This window comes from Poecilia formosa, unplaced genomic scaffold (assembly GCF_000485575.1).
Source record: "Poecilia formosa unplaced genomic scaffold, Poecilia_formosa-5.1.2 Scaffold209, whole genome shotgun sequence".
Taxonomy (NCBI): Eukaryota; Metazoa; Chordata; class Actinopteri; order Cyprinodontiformes; family Poeciliidae; genus Poecilia; species Poecilia formosa.
Genome location: NW_006800148.1, coordinates 1,098,217 through 1,117,311, shown reverse-complemented (window position 1 = coordinate 1,117,311; position 19,095 = coordinate 1,098,217). Strand labels below are relative to the sequence as shown.

Below are 19,095 nucleotides of genomic sequence, written 5' to 3'. Positions count from 1 at the left end.
CAGTGACTCAATGATCAAAACACTTCAGATGTTTTATAAACACTTCACCTCACAACGTCAGAATAAGAAAAAAGAAAACGTACTTCTTCAGGTTTCTGTCTTTTATTAAAAGCATCTCCAGCCAAGGTCTTTTGGTTTATCAGGATTTGTGAGCTTGTGCTGCTGCCGGCTGAATGCTTGCCGTCAGTTCCAGGAATGTTGATTAACGCGGCCGTGAGCGGCGAGGGACAAACATTTCTGCTTTCAACAGAAAGAAAAAGTTCTGCTGAGAAAATGTCGCAGGAATAAAGCGAGAGCTGAGCTGGCAGTGAGAGATATTTAATGATGTTTTATGAATACATGAACACTTTTCTTTTCCACTCAGGTTTTCCTCCAGAATCAAACCAGAAACTCAAACACAGAGTTTTTGCTTTTAACTTCTTTTATGTTTGATTAAAAACATATTTGGTGAAAAGCTGTTAGCAAAAACTGTCTGAAGACCCTTTACTGTATTCAGCCCAATTTTAGGACATGATTAAGTCTGTTTTTGAGATGAAAGTGGAGATTTTTACAATGTCTCTCCAATAACAATAAACCAATAATTCCTTAATATTGATTAAAAAGTTCAAGTTAGACTGGCAGATTATTTCACTTAAAACATTTTTCTCACATTATAAGTGAAATAATCTGCCAGGAACTAATACTTATTAATCAATTTTAAGGAATTATTTACTAAATCAAACTCCTATGTCTTGCTGAAAAGTTACTTGTAAGTTTGTCTTATTTTAAGTGTACTAACATATTTAAAACTAACCCAAAAATATTTGGTAATATTTTGATTTTTTTGCAGTTATTGAAGCTGAAAACGCAAAAATACATCAATGTTTAGCTTTTTCTTTCTAAAACAAGCCCAGAAATTGAAACCTGTACTCTAAAAACACAAAATATGTCAATATATTAAATATTTTCAGTCTAGTGTCTAGTGAAAATTTCTCAGTACATTTGAAATAAGAGAAAACAAACTTACAAGAAACTTTCCAGAACAAAATAAGAGTTCGTTTCAAGTCAATAATTCCCTTATTGTGATTTTTTAAAAAGTACATATTCCACTGGCAGATTCTTATTAATAAACCCAGACATTTTTTCCATAAGCAAAATAATTTGCCAGTGGATCTAGTGCTTTTTAAAATCAATATTAAGGAATTATTTACTTAAAACAAGCTCATATTTGTTTGCTGAAAAGTTACTTGTAAGTTATTTCAAATGTAATAAGATATTTGCATTAGAAACTAGATTAAAATACCTTGCAATATTGTGTGTTTCTGAAGTGCTTATATTAATTTAGCATTCTTAAAATGGTAATTAACCAACGGATGAAGAAAATCAGGAGCTGAGGAGTTAAATCTGTAAATCTTCACAGACGGTGGTGGATGTTTCTCTCAGATAAAAGCAGGGAAATTTGTCAGTTGGGCTTTCAGGCACAACTTGAGAGGATTTTGAAGACAGAAGCATCAGGGAGGCGTCTGAGTCAGAACAAAGCTCGCCTGGACACATGAAGAAGAGCGAGGCAGATGGTCCACGAAGAGCCGGACTGGGATTCAACCAACCGGGAGAAGAAAACGCTCCATGTCTCTCATTCACTGTGGATTTCCTCCTTCTGATGTCTTCAACAACTTCCACTTCCCTCCCGCCCTCCAGTTTTACCCAACCAGCAGTGATTACTGTATCTCTTTCATGCATCATCATCAGGATGATGATGATGATGACACTCATTTTACACCCTTCAGAGCCGAAGAGGCAGCCGCCTCATCTGCATTTTAATACACGGAGGATGATTTATTGTTAAATCATGTGACATAATAAACTCCGCAGCGTGATTTTATGCAGAACACTGATAACCGTCTCTTTTAAGAATGTGCGAGGAAATAAGTAATGTGATTACAAGGCAATTAGAGAGCGATCTGCGAGCCGGAGAGGCAGCACTCGCCTGGAGAGGAAGATTAAATGTGTGAACTGAGTCTGTGTGCGCCAGTTTGGCTGCTTTCCACCTGGAAGTCCATGAGATTATAGCCGACTGACACACACACACACCCACACACACACACACACACACACACAGAGGGTTGGTCTGATGTGTTTCTCCCCAGAGGGCAGACGAGTTGAACTCCTGAACCCACAGGAGAAAACATGAACCTGCACTCAGAGGAGGAGGGAGGAGAAGAACCGCAAAACCAACCAGAGGAACTAAAGATTTACTCAAGTAAAAGTAAAAAGTAGCCATCTAAGAAATTACTAAAAAAGTATTTGGTAAAAAGTCTACTCAAGTACTGAGTAAAATTACATCATCAGGCGGAACAAAATTCTAATTTAAGTGGAAATTTTGGTATTTTAAGGAACAAAATGACAATTTGTATAAGTAACAAACAAAACCCCAACAAAATCAATCAAAAAAATTTTTTTCAAATCAGTTTCTTACAATAAAAAACTGATGAAACTTTAACAGAAACTGCAGGTGTGTGTCTGCATGATGACTTTTTGGTTAAAACATGTTTGTTTTTCATTCAGTGGGTAGAAAATCCCAAAATTTTACTCAAGTAAGAGTAAAAAGTACATCGTAGTAGATACACTCCTAAAAAATAAATATATTTTTCGAAGATGTTACTGAAGTAAATGTAACCAGTTCCTGCTCAGCAGGTGGACAAACTTCCTAATCTGGCAGAAAAACTTTTCAGAGGTTTGACGTCACAGCGGCTGCCAGGTTGAACGTCGAGAACGTGAAGAAACGCCTCAAGACGAAGCAAAGCAGTCGAGATGAACGAAGGCAGACATTTCCTGTGAAAAGAATCTCCTAGAAATCACTTTTGGCCAGGTTATATAAAGTGACATGTGTGTGTTAACTGGGGCACAAAACCCGAAGCGAGAGCAGCGTTAATGTGTCTGTGCTCATATTAAACCTGTCTGCTGCAGGCGTCCTGGGAGGCAGGACGCCAGATTGTTTCTCTGATGAAACGGAGGCTGCGCGCAGGAAACAGAGAAAGTTTTTATTAACAGAGAAATATGGATTTTTGCAGCGTCGGAGGATCTAGGATGCTTCTCCTCTAAGGTCCTGGGAACACCGCCAGAGTCTGTATGATCCTCGGACATTTTTAATAAAAATCAGCCAGAAAACCTAAAAATGGATCAGCGCTGAGTCAGAACATTTGGCCGGAAGAGCAAAGCAGCAGTTCATCAGACACAAACTAAGACTTAAAATCCAGTTTGATTCCTCTGGGTTGAGCAAAGGAGAGGATAAAATCAGACCCAAAACCAAGCAGATAAAGTCGCCCAACACTTATTGTTGATCCAAAACTTGAAAGAGGTTTTTACAGCAGTGTATTAAAGGATCAAATTATGCAAAATTCCCATTTTGCTAATTCTTTGCATGTCAACTGTTTCTAAAAACATCCCAACCGTTTTAAATAAATAAACACTTTTTGCCGTTAGTTTCTTTTTTTTGTTGTCTGGGAAATTAGTCTTTTCAAAAACCTCCAAAGGTAACATCACAAAACTGCAGGCACTGCTTGTTACCTAGCAACCCCAGTGAAGCTTAGCCTGTTACCTAGCAGCCCAAGCAGAACTCCAGCACGTTTGGTCAGCTGGTTTCACCAAAGATACTTGGTGAGATTTTTTGTTTTTTACTGGAAATCAAAAAAGATGTTTGACTTTTTTTCTCTTTTTTAAACTAATTATGTTTCAAAATTATTTTCACAATATGACAAATATTTAGAGATTTTGAAGAGGATTTTATTTTCTTCCAAAAACCAAAAAGATGGTGGATTCATCACTGAAAACCATCAGATGCTAAGAAAATATTTATTTTTCTAGGATTTCGTCCTCTTTGCTTTTCCTTCAGTCTTCAGTAAATGAAACAGCATTTCTCTGGCAGACTTATTGATCTGAAACTGAGCAACAAAGAGCAGAGACCAGTAAAGACAGAGCGGATAACAAACACCTGGAGAAAGCTTTGTCTGCTGCCAGCGGTGGAAAGGTTTGATGTGCGCCGGTCCTGCTGAGCTTCCCGCTTCATCTCCAGCCTCCTCCTGAGCTAAAGATGTCAACCACAGAGAGACGACGACGCCATCTGTCTGGGGCGAGAAGCTCATATTTTAAAAAGATAGGAAGTGACAGTCGATTTAAGTTGGTTCATTTACTGTGGAAAAAAAAACACCAACATGACAGATATCAACATTTTTCCATTAGGGTCAAAATATCAAATTTTTAAATGTCAAGGGTCACATTTAACATGTTTCATCTTCCAAACGGACAATATTTTAAAGAAAATTTTTGTAGAAAATGAATCCAAATCATACAGGTGCCATTTTAAAATTTGAGATTTTAAACACGCTTTATACCCAAAAATCAGAGGGCTGCAGTTGGCCCCGGGGCCACACTGTGGACACCTACTGCAGTAAAGCAGGTTAGAGGTTTGTAGCCTGAGATGGGTTTCATTTTGCTGTAAAAAAGGCTGCATGCCAAACTTTAGAAGCTTGAGGAAACAAAATGGTGGCATGGGTGAGAAGCCGTCAAGCACTTTGATATTTGCAAACACTTGAGGGAGGACTAAAAATTACTACAATTCAAGAAATTATTGTGTTTTTTCATCATTAATTCATCATTTCTCTCACTTCAGCCCGGCTCCTCTGCATCTATCCTCAACATCTACACCACATATCATGACAGTTCTTCTGAAATCTTTTCAAAGTAAAATCCCAAACTGGGATTTATTTATTTTTGTCCTAGTTGTTGATAAGTGAAAACTCACATTTTTGGGAATATTTTTTATTTACTTGAGAATATTTATAGTTGCAGCGTAGTGGAGAATAGTAATTGAAAGTCAAAGCATCCATCAAGGTTCTGTGTTTTTAATTTGGCTCAGTTTTGAGTTTCCACCTCAGTGATGTTTCACGAGCCTGTTTGCAGATGCAGCCATACCTTTCACTCCAAGCTCATCCTCTCAGATGGGATTCTGATGCTTAAAAGGATTATTTTCCTCCCGACCTGCAGGCTAACAGGATTGGTTTCTCACGTTCCTCATGTATGTGGTTTCACTCAATCTGGATTTGGAGGAAAATCCGACCTGAGCTGCAGTTTGAAAGTGGAAATGTCTCTCTGGAAAACATCTTAATGACACTGGAATAAAACATGTTGTATTTAAGTATTTTTGGTTTAGTTTCTAGAGTAAATATCTTGGTAGTCTTGAAATAACAAAAGATATAGGAGCTTTTTAAAAGTCAATAATTCCTTAATATTGATGAAGACGTATTTTATTTATAATATAGAAAAAATGTCTTGTCATAAGTGAAACTAGAACTTTTTCATTAATATTCATAAATTATTTATGAAATGCCACCACATTATTTTGGTAGTTTTATCTTCTTGAAATATTTTCATGTATAATTTATTCCATTTTTTCCCAAAATGAAGAAATTATATTTTGTTTGCATTTCGACATGTTAATCTGCCTGCATCTACAGTGCTTTCCTGACGCTGGGAGGGAAGCAGTAGTGGCGAAGCGGAACCTTTATTTGGGGGCGTTGCTTCCGGATTGGTTTTGGGGAGGACTTCCGGTTTGCCTCAGACGCAGTCTCTATGCTAAAGGCAATCATTGCTGGCTTCTATTTTATTACCCTTCAGGTCAGTACATGGTGAAAACACACCAACACCACTCTGTAAGATGTTTACCTCATATTTTACCAGTATGTAGCGCTGGGTTACGGTTTCTGTGCATTGTTTTGCCAATAGTTGCCAATTTTATCAGGCGAGGGTAAATTTGGTAGGATGCCAACCCGCTCTGTGAAAGCGGCCGCCGGAGGAGGTGATTAGGATTTTTATTTTGCTTTTGTTTGAATAATATTCAGTGCAAGTTGCTTGGTGACTCGTAAAGTAGATCAAAACATGAGAGTAAAGTGATTCCAGCCAAAGCTAAAGAAACTATTCTTTGTGCTTGAAGTGTGGGAATTGAGGTTAAAGTTGAAACAATGCTAAGTTAAATTCTGTGTTTGTTTTGTAAGTCTTGTATTTCTATTTTTGATTGGTGTTCAGTTAAAAACAGTGGACATTTTGATGATGCCAGTTAATATGCAGCTACCGGCAGCAGAGCTTTAAAACAGTTGATTTATCCTGTTTGATACACAGACTAGACCGTGGTTGGGTTGATAAGTGAAGGATGGAAATGTGAAAAGGGTAATGTGTGAAGTCAATTATTACTTGTGGGAAAAGTAAACCAGTTTTATAAGATAATGGTAATATAAAACATTAATATTGTAAACTAAAAGGTTTGTTTAGTGAATCTGGATGCTAAAGGCAGTGCTTTGGTCATCATTGCTGACTTCGATTTTATTATCCTTCGGATTGTGCTCATCACTGTTATAGCAGTCCTGAAACTTGGGACTTGGAATATTTACTTAAAACAAGCTCCTATATCTTGGATATCTTGGTGAAAAGTTACTTGTAAGTTAGTTTTGTCTTAGTTCAAGTGCACTAAGATATTTACACTGTAAAATAGACCAAAAATACTTGGTAATTTAGTGTTTTTGCAGTGCACACAGCTCTATCTGTACTGAGGTTTTATTTTTTTATTAGGCAATGCTGTTTATAGAGTTTGTGGTTATTACAGTGTTGTCGTACATTATGTTGACTCTGTATTAAACCTGTTGGTTCTGTTTATTTCTGCCCAGTCTTAAGAACTTAGCAACATGATTATGGTGTGTTCACTTCCCGTCCGTCTGTTCTGGTTTGACGGGCGTTGTGAGAGGTCAGCGGACCTTAAACGTTCCCTACAGGCTCCATCGGGTCAGATTTGTTTCCCAGGAAAGACTTTAATTCGTACAGTTCTGCTCACAGAGTTCAGTCCAAGTGTGTGAATAATTCTCCAGTGAACCGGCTGCTTTTCCAAAATTATTATTCAGTTATTGTTAAATTGGGAGACTTTCTTCCGCCGCTGAGTCTTTTTAGGAGCTCAAAGCAGGACGGAGGTTTGATATGAAGCAGAGAACAGGCTAATATCAGCTTTACCTCAAAATCTGAAACGAAATAACTCAACATTTACAAATTTAGGGATAATCATAAGAAAAACATTTTTGACTTTTCTACACCAGCGTATTTGGGTCATTGTAGACATAAGAAAAAAAGAGGTGTACATTTCTGCCAAAATAAATATGAGAAAAAAATCTGAAATTATGAGATTACACTCAGAAATAAAAAAAAAATCTAGAAAAACAACTTGGAAATTTCGACTTTGGATTATTTTTATGATGGTGTATTAGGGTCGTTATACATTTTTTAAAAAGGCAGTGTAAATTTCTGCCAAAAGCTCAGAAATTTCTGAGTTTGAAAAGTTAAAAATATGCAAGAGATACAGAACTTTTAAAATAGTAAATATCTGCCAAAAAGCTCAGAAATGTTGGTACTATTCTCAAACTTTGTAGAAAAAAAAAAACATTTTTCTGAATTTGAGAAGACAAAATTCTTCAACTTTTGGAAATTTTCTGAGTTTCAAAATGTTGAACATTTTTCAGTTTTGAAACCCAGAAATATCCACAATTTCCCAGAAACCTTCTGAGAGCAACTTAAAAATTCCTGAGGATTTTGTCAGAACTCAGTTTTTCTATCTACAATGTTACTGACACACTTTTGTATTTTTCCTCTTGTATTTTGAAGTTACTATTCTGATCCCAAAGCTCCCAGTAGGAACCAACTCACCAGCTTGTGAGGCTGTAATAAAACTCCAGTCAGTCACATTTTCCCTCACATTCAGTTCATCATCTGCTGCTCAGATGTCTGTTTCCTCCGTTTCTTTTTTGCTTCTACTCTTATGTATTTATTATTCACGTTGTAAACTTTAAATTAACAAGATAATTAATAAACCATCATTTCTAGTGCATTTATTACACAAGGATGCCTTTTAATTTTCTGCTTTTAAAGTCAGACAAGACAGAAGCTGTCATATTTGGACCAGAACATCTGCAACACCAAACTGCTCAGTAATAATTAATCCAGTCATAATTTAATTAACCTCTGTGTCTTTTTCATCAATTAAATATAATTTTAAACGGGTTTTAAGGTTTTTAAGGACGCCCTTTCTGAAAGTCAAGAAAAAAACTACTGTGTGTTTGTTTGACTCGACTACTTTTTATACAGTTAAAAAACCTTCATCTTGTCCAAAATGCTGCAGAGTTCTGATGATGAATTAACTGAAGAAAGAAAAACGATCACCATGTGTGTGTGTGTGTGTGTGTGTGTGTGTGTGTTTTTTCTTTTTACTTTTTTTGAAGTTTTTGTTTTGTTGTATCTTAGCTGCAGAAACAGGTAGTAGTCTTTACTTCTAACATAACTGGAGCTGTGGCTCAGTTCTGTTGCTAGGTAACTGTTGGAACTCTGCTGGGGTTGCTAGGTAACAGTCGGAACTCTGCTGGGGTTGCTAGGTAACGGGCTGGGCTTCATTGGGGTTACTAGGTGAGTGGCCGCGCCTGCAATTCAAAATTCAAAAATACTTTAGTGATCCCAAAGTGAAATCAAAACAACAACAACAACAATAATAATAATATTTGTGACATTGCTTTGTGTGAAGGATTTTGAAAAGGCTCATTTTCCAGACACCAAAAATCATTAACTTAGCAGGTTGGGTTTTTTAAAAACACTTTTTACATGCAAAATATAAATGTTCTTATTGAACATGGCTCCTTGCAGCCTCTCTCTGCTGGTTCCGACCCATCGCTCTGATCATTGGTTGTAAATAAAACATGTTCTGGTTGTGGCAGCAGCAGCATCCCCACCTGCTTGTGGTGGGGATGCTGTGGTGTGTTTGGTTTCAGGCGATCTGCATGAATCTTAGTTTGTCTCTTTCCACATGGATGAAGCGACACCACCTTCCAATAATGGAGCGATCGGCTGGTCGTCTCGGCTGATCAGTCACCTAAAGATTAGAGGAACTTTCAGTTTCCAGACGGTGAGGATACAGAAGACGGGAATGAGTCCGAGTTAAAGATCCCTGACACAAGGCAGTAAAAAAATCCAAGAACCGTCCTAAAAAAGCTTCTATTTCCATGTTGTAGGAAGAACAACAGTGATGGATCAACATCCTGATGGTAGCATGTATGGCAGGCAGTTTTAACATAAAATTGTTTTCCCCACACTGACAATCCAGATATCTGAAATTGGTTTACAGCTGGATGTATTAGTAAACTAAGATGTCTGAAATTATGTTTTGAAGAAAGGAAAGATGGAGGGTTGGGATTAAGGCTATCTCAAATTAACATTCTTATTAGTCAGAAGTACAGTACTGATATCTTTGACTTTTATTCTTTCCAGAATAAGAAATCCTTTGGAGATTTCTGAAGCAGACGCCCAATGGTCCAAACAGCTCAGTAGAAACACGAGGTGGTTTACCCACAATCCTCAGTTCAGATATCTAAAGTTACCTTTTTTGACCAGACATAATTACATTTGTGATATTTTAAATTGTAATTATGGATGTGTGACGTCAAACAACGAATCCAGCGACATCATTTGAAATGAATTACCACTAAGGTTAGTCAAAATGCATATTTTAGATATCCAGGATGTAATTAGTCACTGATAAACCGATTTTATGCTAAAAACGCTTGCCATACAGTGTTGGTTCAAATGCAGTAAAATGTGGGTTTCTAATGAATCAGTCTTGACTTAATGAAGCTCCTCCAAGTCTAATTTATTTTAAGAGAAAACTGCTGTAACAACAGCGGTTCTGGTTCTTTTCTTTTTTAAATGTTCCTCCTGAAACTCTGGCTGCGTTCCCACGGAAACAAGCAACAAAATCTTCAATTAAAGTCAGAGCAGAGCTGCGAGTTAACACCTGCCTGCTGTTCAGATTATGAGAGCTGCACAGAACTCCCTTCAGCCTTGAACTACACCACTTAGTTAGACAAATAAATACTGTTTTTACCAATCAGACTGATTAACGACCTTTTAATTGTTGTTTAAAATGAAATGTTGAGTTTTGTTAAATCTAACCAGCTGATTTAATGGTCCTGCTGCTGACGGCGCTAATGGCCAACAAGTGGTTTCTGGATGCAGGTTAAACGCTTAATGGTCCGGAGCCGCTGGGCTTTTTAACAAGGTGTCGCTGTAATGAATCCTCCGCCATAAATAAAACTGAAGCAGCTCAGGGGAGAGAGCGGCGGCCACGCGCGCGACGCGCAGCGCGCCGTTTGATGATGACAGGAAGCTGTAGGCCGTCTCACCGTTTCCTTTCTGCGCTTTTCCCTCCATGACAGGTTGGTTGGGTCAATGAAGCTGAGCGGCGGCAACAAGCTGTGATTTATTACTGAATCTCCCTCAGAAACGGCTGCAGAGACGAAGTGGAAAATAAAGAAGGAAATGAGATGAGATGAAACCGATTGAAGGATTTTATTTTTCACAGAAAAAATGAATTCCCATGAAGTTCAGTGACTTCAGTTTTTACATTTTCACGTACTAAACATTTACTGGGTTAAATACTTCACTTTTAACTATTTTATTCCAAATATTTAGTTCACTAACTAAACAAACTTGATATTTAGTTTGGAGCTAACTAAATATTTAGATTTTAAACTAACCATATAGCTTAGTTTGTAAACTACATATTTGGCTTATTTAGTTTATCCATCCATTTTCTGTTCGCTCTTGGCCCTCCTGGGTCAGGAAGTGCTGGTGCCTCTCCAGCTAACGTCACCCTGGACAGCTCACCAGTCTGTCGCAGGGCTTATTTAGTTTACTAACTATATTTAGTTTCCAAACTATATATTTAGTTTGCCTTTGGTTTAGAGTGCGACAGACTGGCGACCTGTCCAGGTGACCTGTCCAGGCGACCTGTCCAGGTGACCTGTCCAGGCGACCTGTCCAGGTGACCCCGCCTCTCACCCAGAACGTTAGCTGGAGAGGCAGCAGCACCTCCTGACCCCACTGAGGGACAAGGGTGTAAAGAAAATGAATGGATGGATGGTTTGGAGTTTGTAAACTAAATATTTAGCTTATTTTAGCTTATTTAGTTTGCGAACTAAATATTTAAGCTAAGCACCCCAAATATTTAGGTTTATTTACAAACTAAATATTTTGTTTAAAGACTAGTTAATTTATATTTAGTTTGGAAACTAAATATTTGGTTAACAAGTTTGTATTTTCACTGTAAACTAAATAAGTTCTAACTAAATATTTCGCTTATTTAGCTTACATTTACTATGGGGCTAAATATTTAGTTTGTAAACTATATATTTAGTTTGTAAACTATATATTTAGTTTGTAAACTATATATTTAGTTAGCAAGTTTGTATGTTCATTGTAAATTAAATATCTTGGTTCAAACTAAATATTTGGCTTATAGCTTGCTAACTAAACATTAGGTTCAGTTTACAAACTCCTGTTTGTGTGACGGACTGCTCCAGGTTTTGCTCATGTCTCTTCATTATTGTGTTTTCATTTTGATTTGTGTCACATTTCAGATTAAAACCTCTGATGATGCATCTTAATGTCGATAATCTCCAGCGGTGATGAACGCCGGTAATGAGAGCCAGCTGAGTTCGTGGCTCATGTTTGGTTTTGATCTGTGATGTTCAGTTTTCTTTGGCTGCTTGGGAAACGGTTCAGACTCTGTTAACTTCAGAGCGCTTTTCCCGACACTTACAGCAGCTTTTGTTCTTTCAAGGTGGTGAAATTGTCACATCTTTAGGCTGAATAGTGGCACAAATCAAATAATAAAACCCTCTTGCTGCTGCGTGCGTACCGAACTGAAGGGGACGAGGCTTTGGAGAGAGAAACGATTTTGTTTGACTGCAAAGAAAAGGAGAATCATTATCGTCGCTTTCACAGCGTGTGTGTGTGTGTGTGTGTGTGTGTGTGTGTGTGTGTGTGCGTGCTCTTCCACTGGTCATTAAAAGCGGGCCATAAGACAATGTGTGGATGCTTGTTTGTGCAGTCAGAGCATCGTTACGGCTTTCCCTTTGTTTCCAGCTGACACCGGAGGAAGAAACGAGCGTCCAGATAATGGATGGAGGCCGAACACGCGGCCTAATTAATGTGACATCGTCCTGAAGGTCAATTCCTCTTGGTTATAAAGAATGAAAGGAAGTAAAATGTTAAACACGCCATTGTCAGGCTCTGGGATGCATTTTATATATTCACTGACTCTACTTGACTGGCGAGATAAAAGCGGAGGGAGCAACATTTTACACCAACCGTAAAACTATCATTCAGTCGGTCAGACATTCAATTTAAACTCACAGGGAAATTAAACTCTGCAGTAACTCACCGGTTCTTTAAATTATCTCGATAGAAGGCGATTCTGTGGGCAGGAAGGTACGGTGGCCCAAAAGTCACAATGGAAGTTAAGCTAAACAGAAGCTAGCATGAAATCCATTCTAGCATATCTGCCATTATAGTTGTCGTTTAGCTTGTTAACCAAATATTTAGCTTATCTGTCTTACTAAGGAGTTGTTTGTAACCTAAATATTTACAAACTATGGTTTGTAAATATCCTTTTTGTTGGTCTGTTCTGGATTTTTTTACTTTTCCCATGAGGCTTTCGCTGTTACATTGTGTGTTTGTGTTGGTATGTTGTGTGTTTTGTTGTGTTTGTGTTGGTGAAGCACAGCAGCAAGTTCACCTAGAAAAGTTTCAAAAAGTGGGTTACGAAGTGGCCTAGTCAAAGTCTTTGCTAGAATCCAGTTATAATGCAACGTCACCAGCTCAAACAGGCTCCGTTAAAATAATCCTGAAGAAAAGTGGAGAAACCAAACTGTTGATCACAGTTTTTAGGTTTTGTTGGTTTTTCGTCTGGAGCATTTTTTTACGTTTTACAGATTAAAATAAACTTCATGCGGATCTCAGACGCTGAAAATGTTTTCAACATCTGGGCAACAAAAGGAGAAGTTTGCAGAACTGAAGTTAGAACAGAAAATGGTGGAAAGTCTAACGAGGACGAGGTTAATTGTTGAAAGTTCTGTAACACGATTCGGAACAAGAAGAGCAGAAAGGCCGACTCTTTCTGAGGTGATAATGGGAAATGGCTCGCCATCTGGAGCGGCATAAAATACTTCAATTAGAGGATTTTATCTGTGCTGCAGAATCAGAGGCAGCAGCAAATTAAAAACACATGATTGTGTCACAGAGATCAGCCTGGAGGAGGGAGAGTTTAATGCAGATTCCTGGACCGGACCATTATTATTGCTCTCTGCTTTACGTCGAAGCTCAAAGGTTGTTTTTCACCTGCAGCTCCAGGACAGAATCACTCAGAGGATTTAATCTGCTCCCAAACATCTCCATCCTTTATCTGCACCGGCTCATCCTGCCTCCTGCTGCCAAACCCACCACAGAGCAACAGAGGCAGGTTTCCTTTACCTGCAGCAGGGAAAATGATTCTGACTGTGGGCCTCATCAAGACCAAGAACGAATTTAAAGGGCCGGACAAAACAAACTGTTTAAATATTTTAACAACAAACTGTTAAAAATATTAACAAATCCACCAATTTGTGCATATAAAACAAACATTACAGACGAAAAAGCAGAGATATTGATCTACGAAATAAATAACCAATTATATATGAATAAATAACAGCAAAAAATTAACTAAAGCAAGAAAGGAGGATTAAAACTGGACTTCAGTGAGGCGGAGGCAGCAGAGAGGCAAAAAGTGAGGAATACTAACAGTTTATCATTTATCAGTATTTTTGACAATTATTTGCAGAAAATTTGCAATAAAGTCACAATTAACATTGTGGGATTGTGGAATTACAATAAAAAAACCTGCTGGGCAGATTTTTTCACTGATAACAGGGAAAATGTCTTGTTATAAGTTGATAATCTACCAGTAGAACTAAAACATTTTCATCAATATTAAGTATTTTTTTACTCCATGTTTTGTTGAAAAGTTACCTACAAGTTGTTTTCGTCTCATTTGAGGTGCACTAAAATATTTGAACTAGACCAAAATACTTGGTAAGATTTGGTGTTTTTACAGTGAAGTCTGATATTTGAGACATACGCTGGTGCAAATGCACTCCACACTTTTCAGATTTGTTTGGTTAAGAAAATGGAATAACTTCAGAGTGATGCTCCGTTTTGTTTTTTATCAGTGAATTGTTGCAGTCAAAGGCTGTAATGTGATTTAAAGTGTTCAGTGTGAATTCTTCTGCAGCTTCTTAAGGCTCATATCAAACCTGTTGGTTTCAAAAACGTTCAGTTTGGAGCAGAAAGCAGCTCAGCTCCAGGACAATAAAATAAGAAACTCCTGATTCTGCTGATCGATTTCAGACACGAGGACTACATGCTCTCTAATATAATCCAGATAATCCGCTCTGTCTACCTGGATTAAAACCTTCACACCAGCAGAATGACGATTCGCTTTGCCGCTGGAGTTCAGCGCAGAATGTTGATTTACAGCCTGAGGCTTTCAAGACGCTTTGCTGCTGCAGAGTCAAACTCCGACACGCAGCCAGTCGGCGGCCGGCCGGCTCGTTAAAAACCTCATTAATTATCTTCCAATAATGGAGCAAATTATGGCAATTATGATCGTTATAATCTGAGTGGACTCATTGAACTGTGATGTCATGTTTTAATGGTTTTTTTTCCCCCCTTTTTTGTTTGGAGTAAATTTCTGCCAGAAGCTCACAAATGTCAGAGTTTGAAAAGTCCAAAGAAAAAAGAGACTTCTGTATTAATCTAAAAAAAAATTCTACAAAAAGTTTGAGAAGTTAAATTTTTTTGACTTTTCACTCAGAAATTCTTTTAAACTTTTTGAGATTAGAAATTTCTTTCTCAGGTTAATCTGAAACATTTCTGAGTTTTTCTGGCAAATGTTCAACTCTTTAAATTCAGAAATTGCCTTTTTTAAAATCAGAGATTAAATAAAATAGGTCCCTTTCTTTGGCAAATTTTCAACTTTTCTAACTCAGAATATTTAATTTTTTTTTCTAGAAAACTTGAATTTTTTTCTTAACTTTTTTTTTTATTATTCAATCTCCCAAATTTCCTGTTTGTATTTTCTAGAAACTTCTGAGCTTAATCTAAAAATTTCAGCATTTTTTTTTAGCAAGTTTTGAACTTTTGGAGCTCAGAAATGTTTCCATTTTTTCCTGGGTTTTTTGGCAGAGATGTACTCCCTTATTTCTTTCTGCAGTGACCTTAACAGTAGTCAACAGAGCATTGAACAGATTTCTGTAGTTTCTTTTGTAGGAAACCCTGCAGCCCTGATGTTGTTCATAATGTGACATCTTTCTCTCATGTCAAAGGTGAACCTTATCTAAAACCAGTGCATTCACCCAGTGTGTGTTTTTATGAAGAGGCTATTTTAACCTGGGTTACATGTGCATAAATGAAGCATTCATTACTGACCCCATTTAATCCCCATTTTAACATCAGACCTGATCCTTCTCCACCTGAGCTGCTGCTTCTCTTTTCAGCTTTCACACCTTTGCAGCCGTCTGCGTGGGCGTTGATGGTCGGGCGTCCGGACCCCCGCGGCGCGGCGCCTGGCATGGCTGCAGAGTCCGAGGGAAACGTGTCATCAGATCACAGGCGGAGGGGGACGGAGCAGAGAGCTGATTATACCCAGAAATGAATGAGTCATTCTTATCAAAGACGTGTTAATGTTCTCCATGGAAACCACATGTAGGTACAGTAATGTGGGTGGAGAGTGTGTGTGTGTGTGTGTGTGTGTGCGTGCACGCGCACGCGCAGGGGCTTTAAACTCATTAACATTTCTCTGGTTTTACCTTGTTCTAGACCTGCTGAGTCTCTGTTTGTTAGACGCAGAATAATTAAAACCAAAAGGTCGTTTAAATAAAGAGTGAAAGGGGAATTATTTTACCACAACCTTAAAATCTGCACTACAGAAACAAAGAGACCAACGCAGAGGTCACTGTCAGATTTTAAATCCTGTGTGTAAAACATTCAGACTGATTTAATCTCATAATTTTATGTGATTTGTAGAACGTTGAGCTGCGATTCAATACATAAATAAAAAAGCTGATGATTATAATAATAATAATGTTTGTAGATTCTCTAGTTTTCAAGCAGTGACTGCTTTGTAGATTTCCTTAGATTTTAATTTTATTTAATACATATGGAGCAAAATTAGCGACAAGAGTTTTGTTAATTTGAAGAAAATATATTCTGATAAAGAAACCTAAAACTTGAAATTGAAAGTGGGGAAAAATTATTTGAAGCTGTAAAAAAGAATAAGATTTCATCCTAAAAAGATAAAAAGTGAATTGAAAAAAATATGTAAAAATTAAAATGTTATAATTTATTCAGAAATACTTCCAGAATTAAATCAATATTTTAAAAATGACTCCCTGATTTTCAGTTTGGATAAATTGTTTAGTTTTCACGTTTTAGACTAAAACTCAGGTTTCGTATTTAAGTTTTAGACTTCTGATTACAAGCTATTTTTACATTAACAAAACATTTTGCCCCAATTTAGCTCCATAAATGCATTTATAAACATGGTAGCTGCGCTAAAATTAAACTCTTCTTTTAATGCAACAAACTGTCTGGAAACCGGTTTGACATGTTGGAACTTAAACTGTATTTTGTCTTTTCTGTCTTATGTTTGAAATTTATCGTTGATTCAACTGAAGAATCTGAAGCTGTTTGGTTTTTGTGTCAGACTTTGGACTTTAACAAAGTTCATGTTTTTATCCAAACATTCTGTCTGTTTGGACGGAATAAAACACTAAATCTCAAAGTGTGTTGCCTCGTTAGTTTTCTATTTCAGTTTTGAGGCTAAGAATTTGCTTTCGATCTTCCAAAGAGAGAAACATGAGCAGATCGGACTCGACACGAACTCTCTGGTGTGATATTTTGGATCCTGCTTCGGCTCGCCGGGGAAGGCGGCAGATTTAGAGAGTGTGTGTTAGTCAGAGGCGGCGGTGACTAACGCGCAGACTGAGTGGGAGTGTGTGAACAGTTGTGAGGGTCGTTTGGCTCCGGTCTGATCCAACGCTTACAGGGAAATGGCTAAAGATGGAAAAACATGCTGCTAATATAATCTGGCAGAAGTCTTGCAGAAGTTTCATTTCATCCAGTTTTCATTTTTCTAGAACTCTTAATATAACGGCGTATTACAGCCACTGATGGAAAAAACGGAGCATGTTTCCGCCAAAAAACTCAGAAATTTTTAGATTCTCAGAAATTTTCTAGAAAAAATGTCAAATTTCTGAGTTTGAAAAGTTGAAAATTTACTTTTACTTGAAAAAATCTGATATTTCCAAACTAATTTGAGTATCAAAAGCTGAATTTTTAAAAACTTTTTTTAAATGTTCTGAAATTAATCCTGAAATGTTTGAATTTTTCTAGAAAATGTTTAACTTTTTGAGCTAAAAAAAAGTCCATTTTTTTTCTAAAATATTTCTTACCAACCTTCATACCAACCAACTGATCTATTTATCTTCCAGGCTGAGGTTCAGAAAACTGCAGGTGTTTTATTTGATCACCTGATTAGAGTTTGACATCATAAGGACCCAGTGTTTTGATTTGGTTGAACTCCATTTTGGGTTTTCGTCACCTGTCAGACCCGAGTTGTATTTCATGATTTTACGTTCCTGCTGTCTGACGTTTCCAGCGCCGTACGTTTCCAGGAGCCTGGCAGACGCCATGACAGCTCAGGTTACAGGTTGTGATGTGATTGGGTGGTTCTGAGGCCTTTCACCCCCTCTGGGCTCTAACGTCTGAACGGACTCGGCTGATTTGTGTGGGACTGGAGCAGACAGAGTCAGCAGTTAGTTTGCTCCGCTCTGCTGAATTTGGATACGTTTGACTTCGGCTGCGAGCGCCGGCCTCCTCCGTCGTTATTTCACATTTGGGTTGAGCGCCTCGGTCAGGAGCAGTGAATCAGAGTTTACCGTCTCTGTGGCAGCCGCTGACTCATCATCCTCAGACTGGGAGGAAGATTCTGCCTACCGAGCAAAACGTGAGGATCCAGTCCGGCTGATGGTTCTGGATGATCTGCAGGTCCAGATAATTTACTTAATGTCTCTTAATTGATCCATGATGGTAAAGAAAATGAATCTGAAGGTTTCAGACAGGAAAAATGGCCAAACTTTCTCTGCTGATTCCAAAAAATCTTCATCTGTTTATTGGATTTAACAATTAAAGATTGAAGAAGCAAGAAATGCATCCGGTTTAACATCCATGGAAGACGATTGATGGATGGATGCGTTTATCTTCATCTGTTAGGTGTGTTGCCATGGTAGCAGCCCTGACCGTCATTCTTCGGTTCCAGCATCATCAGAAAACATTTTTTGTTTTTCCTGCAGAGAGCGTCTGAACCATTCGACTCGTTTCTCCTGGAGGTTTTTCTTTTTGAGGCCAGACTCGTCCTTCTCCTGAGGACGACACATTCGGTCAGTTTGAGCAGAACAGAACAACAAACGACAGCCTGAAGGCGCCGTGGTGACATCAGCGGACGAGCCGGCTGTCAGGAGACATGCGGGACCTTGTTGAGGACACGATCCGTCCCGTCTCACTGCTCCTCCAGACAGCTGCTGCTCTCTCCGTCTCGCTCCGGCTCTTTTGTCATCGGATCGGTGTTTCGGCGTGGCCCCTGGTCCACGCTGTGGAGTGTTGAGCGTTTCCCTGAACTGCTGCTCCTCCTGACCTCCTGTGTCTGTTTTGACACCTTCCTCATGTCTTCATTCATCGATGACTCTGCGGTGCTCCGCCGCATGGCTGATCCGGTTCATACTGTTGAAACCAGATATTTATATACAGCAATTTTTATATATTTTCCAACTAAATTGGAATTGTGTCCCAGGTTTTTGTCAACACCGTCAGACATTAAAGCAATGTAAACAAAATCAGCCTTTATTGGGGGGGCATCAGAAATACTGAGGCACCACTTCCTGTTTCTTCCTTTGCTGGAGGGCAAGGCAGCTCTGGTTAGCTTTAGTTAGCTCTGGTTAGCTTCATTTAGCTCTGGTTAGCTTTGGCTAGTTTCGGTTCGCTCTGGTTTGCTTCGGCTAGCTCCTGTTAGCTCTGGGTAGCTTCAGTTAGCTCTGGTTAGTTGGCTCTGGTTAGCTTCGGCTAGTTTCGGTTCGCTCTGGTTAGCTTTGGCTAGCTCCTGTTAGC

General features: G+C 38.3%; 1 long non-coding RNA gene across 1 annotated transcript; it reads left to right on the top strand.

The window, feature by feature from the left end:
- The first annotated feature begins 5,561 nt into the window (after positions 1-5,561).
- LOC107838074 (uncharacterized) lies at positions 5,562-18,815 on the top strand. Its single transcript, XR_001664134.1, has 3 exons — positions 5,562-5,652; positions 15,429-15,636; positions 18,285-18,815. It is a non-coding gene; the product is annotated as an uncharacterized LOC107838074 (long non-coding RNA).
- The last annotated feature ends 280 nt before the right edge of the window (positions 18,816-19,095 follow it).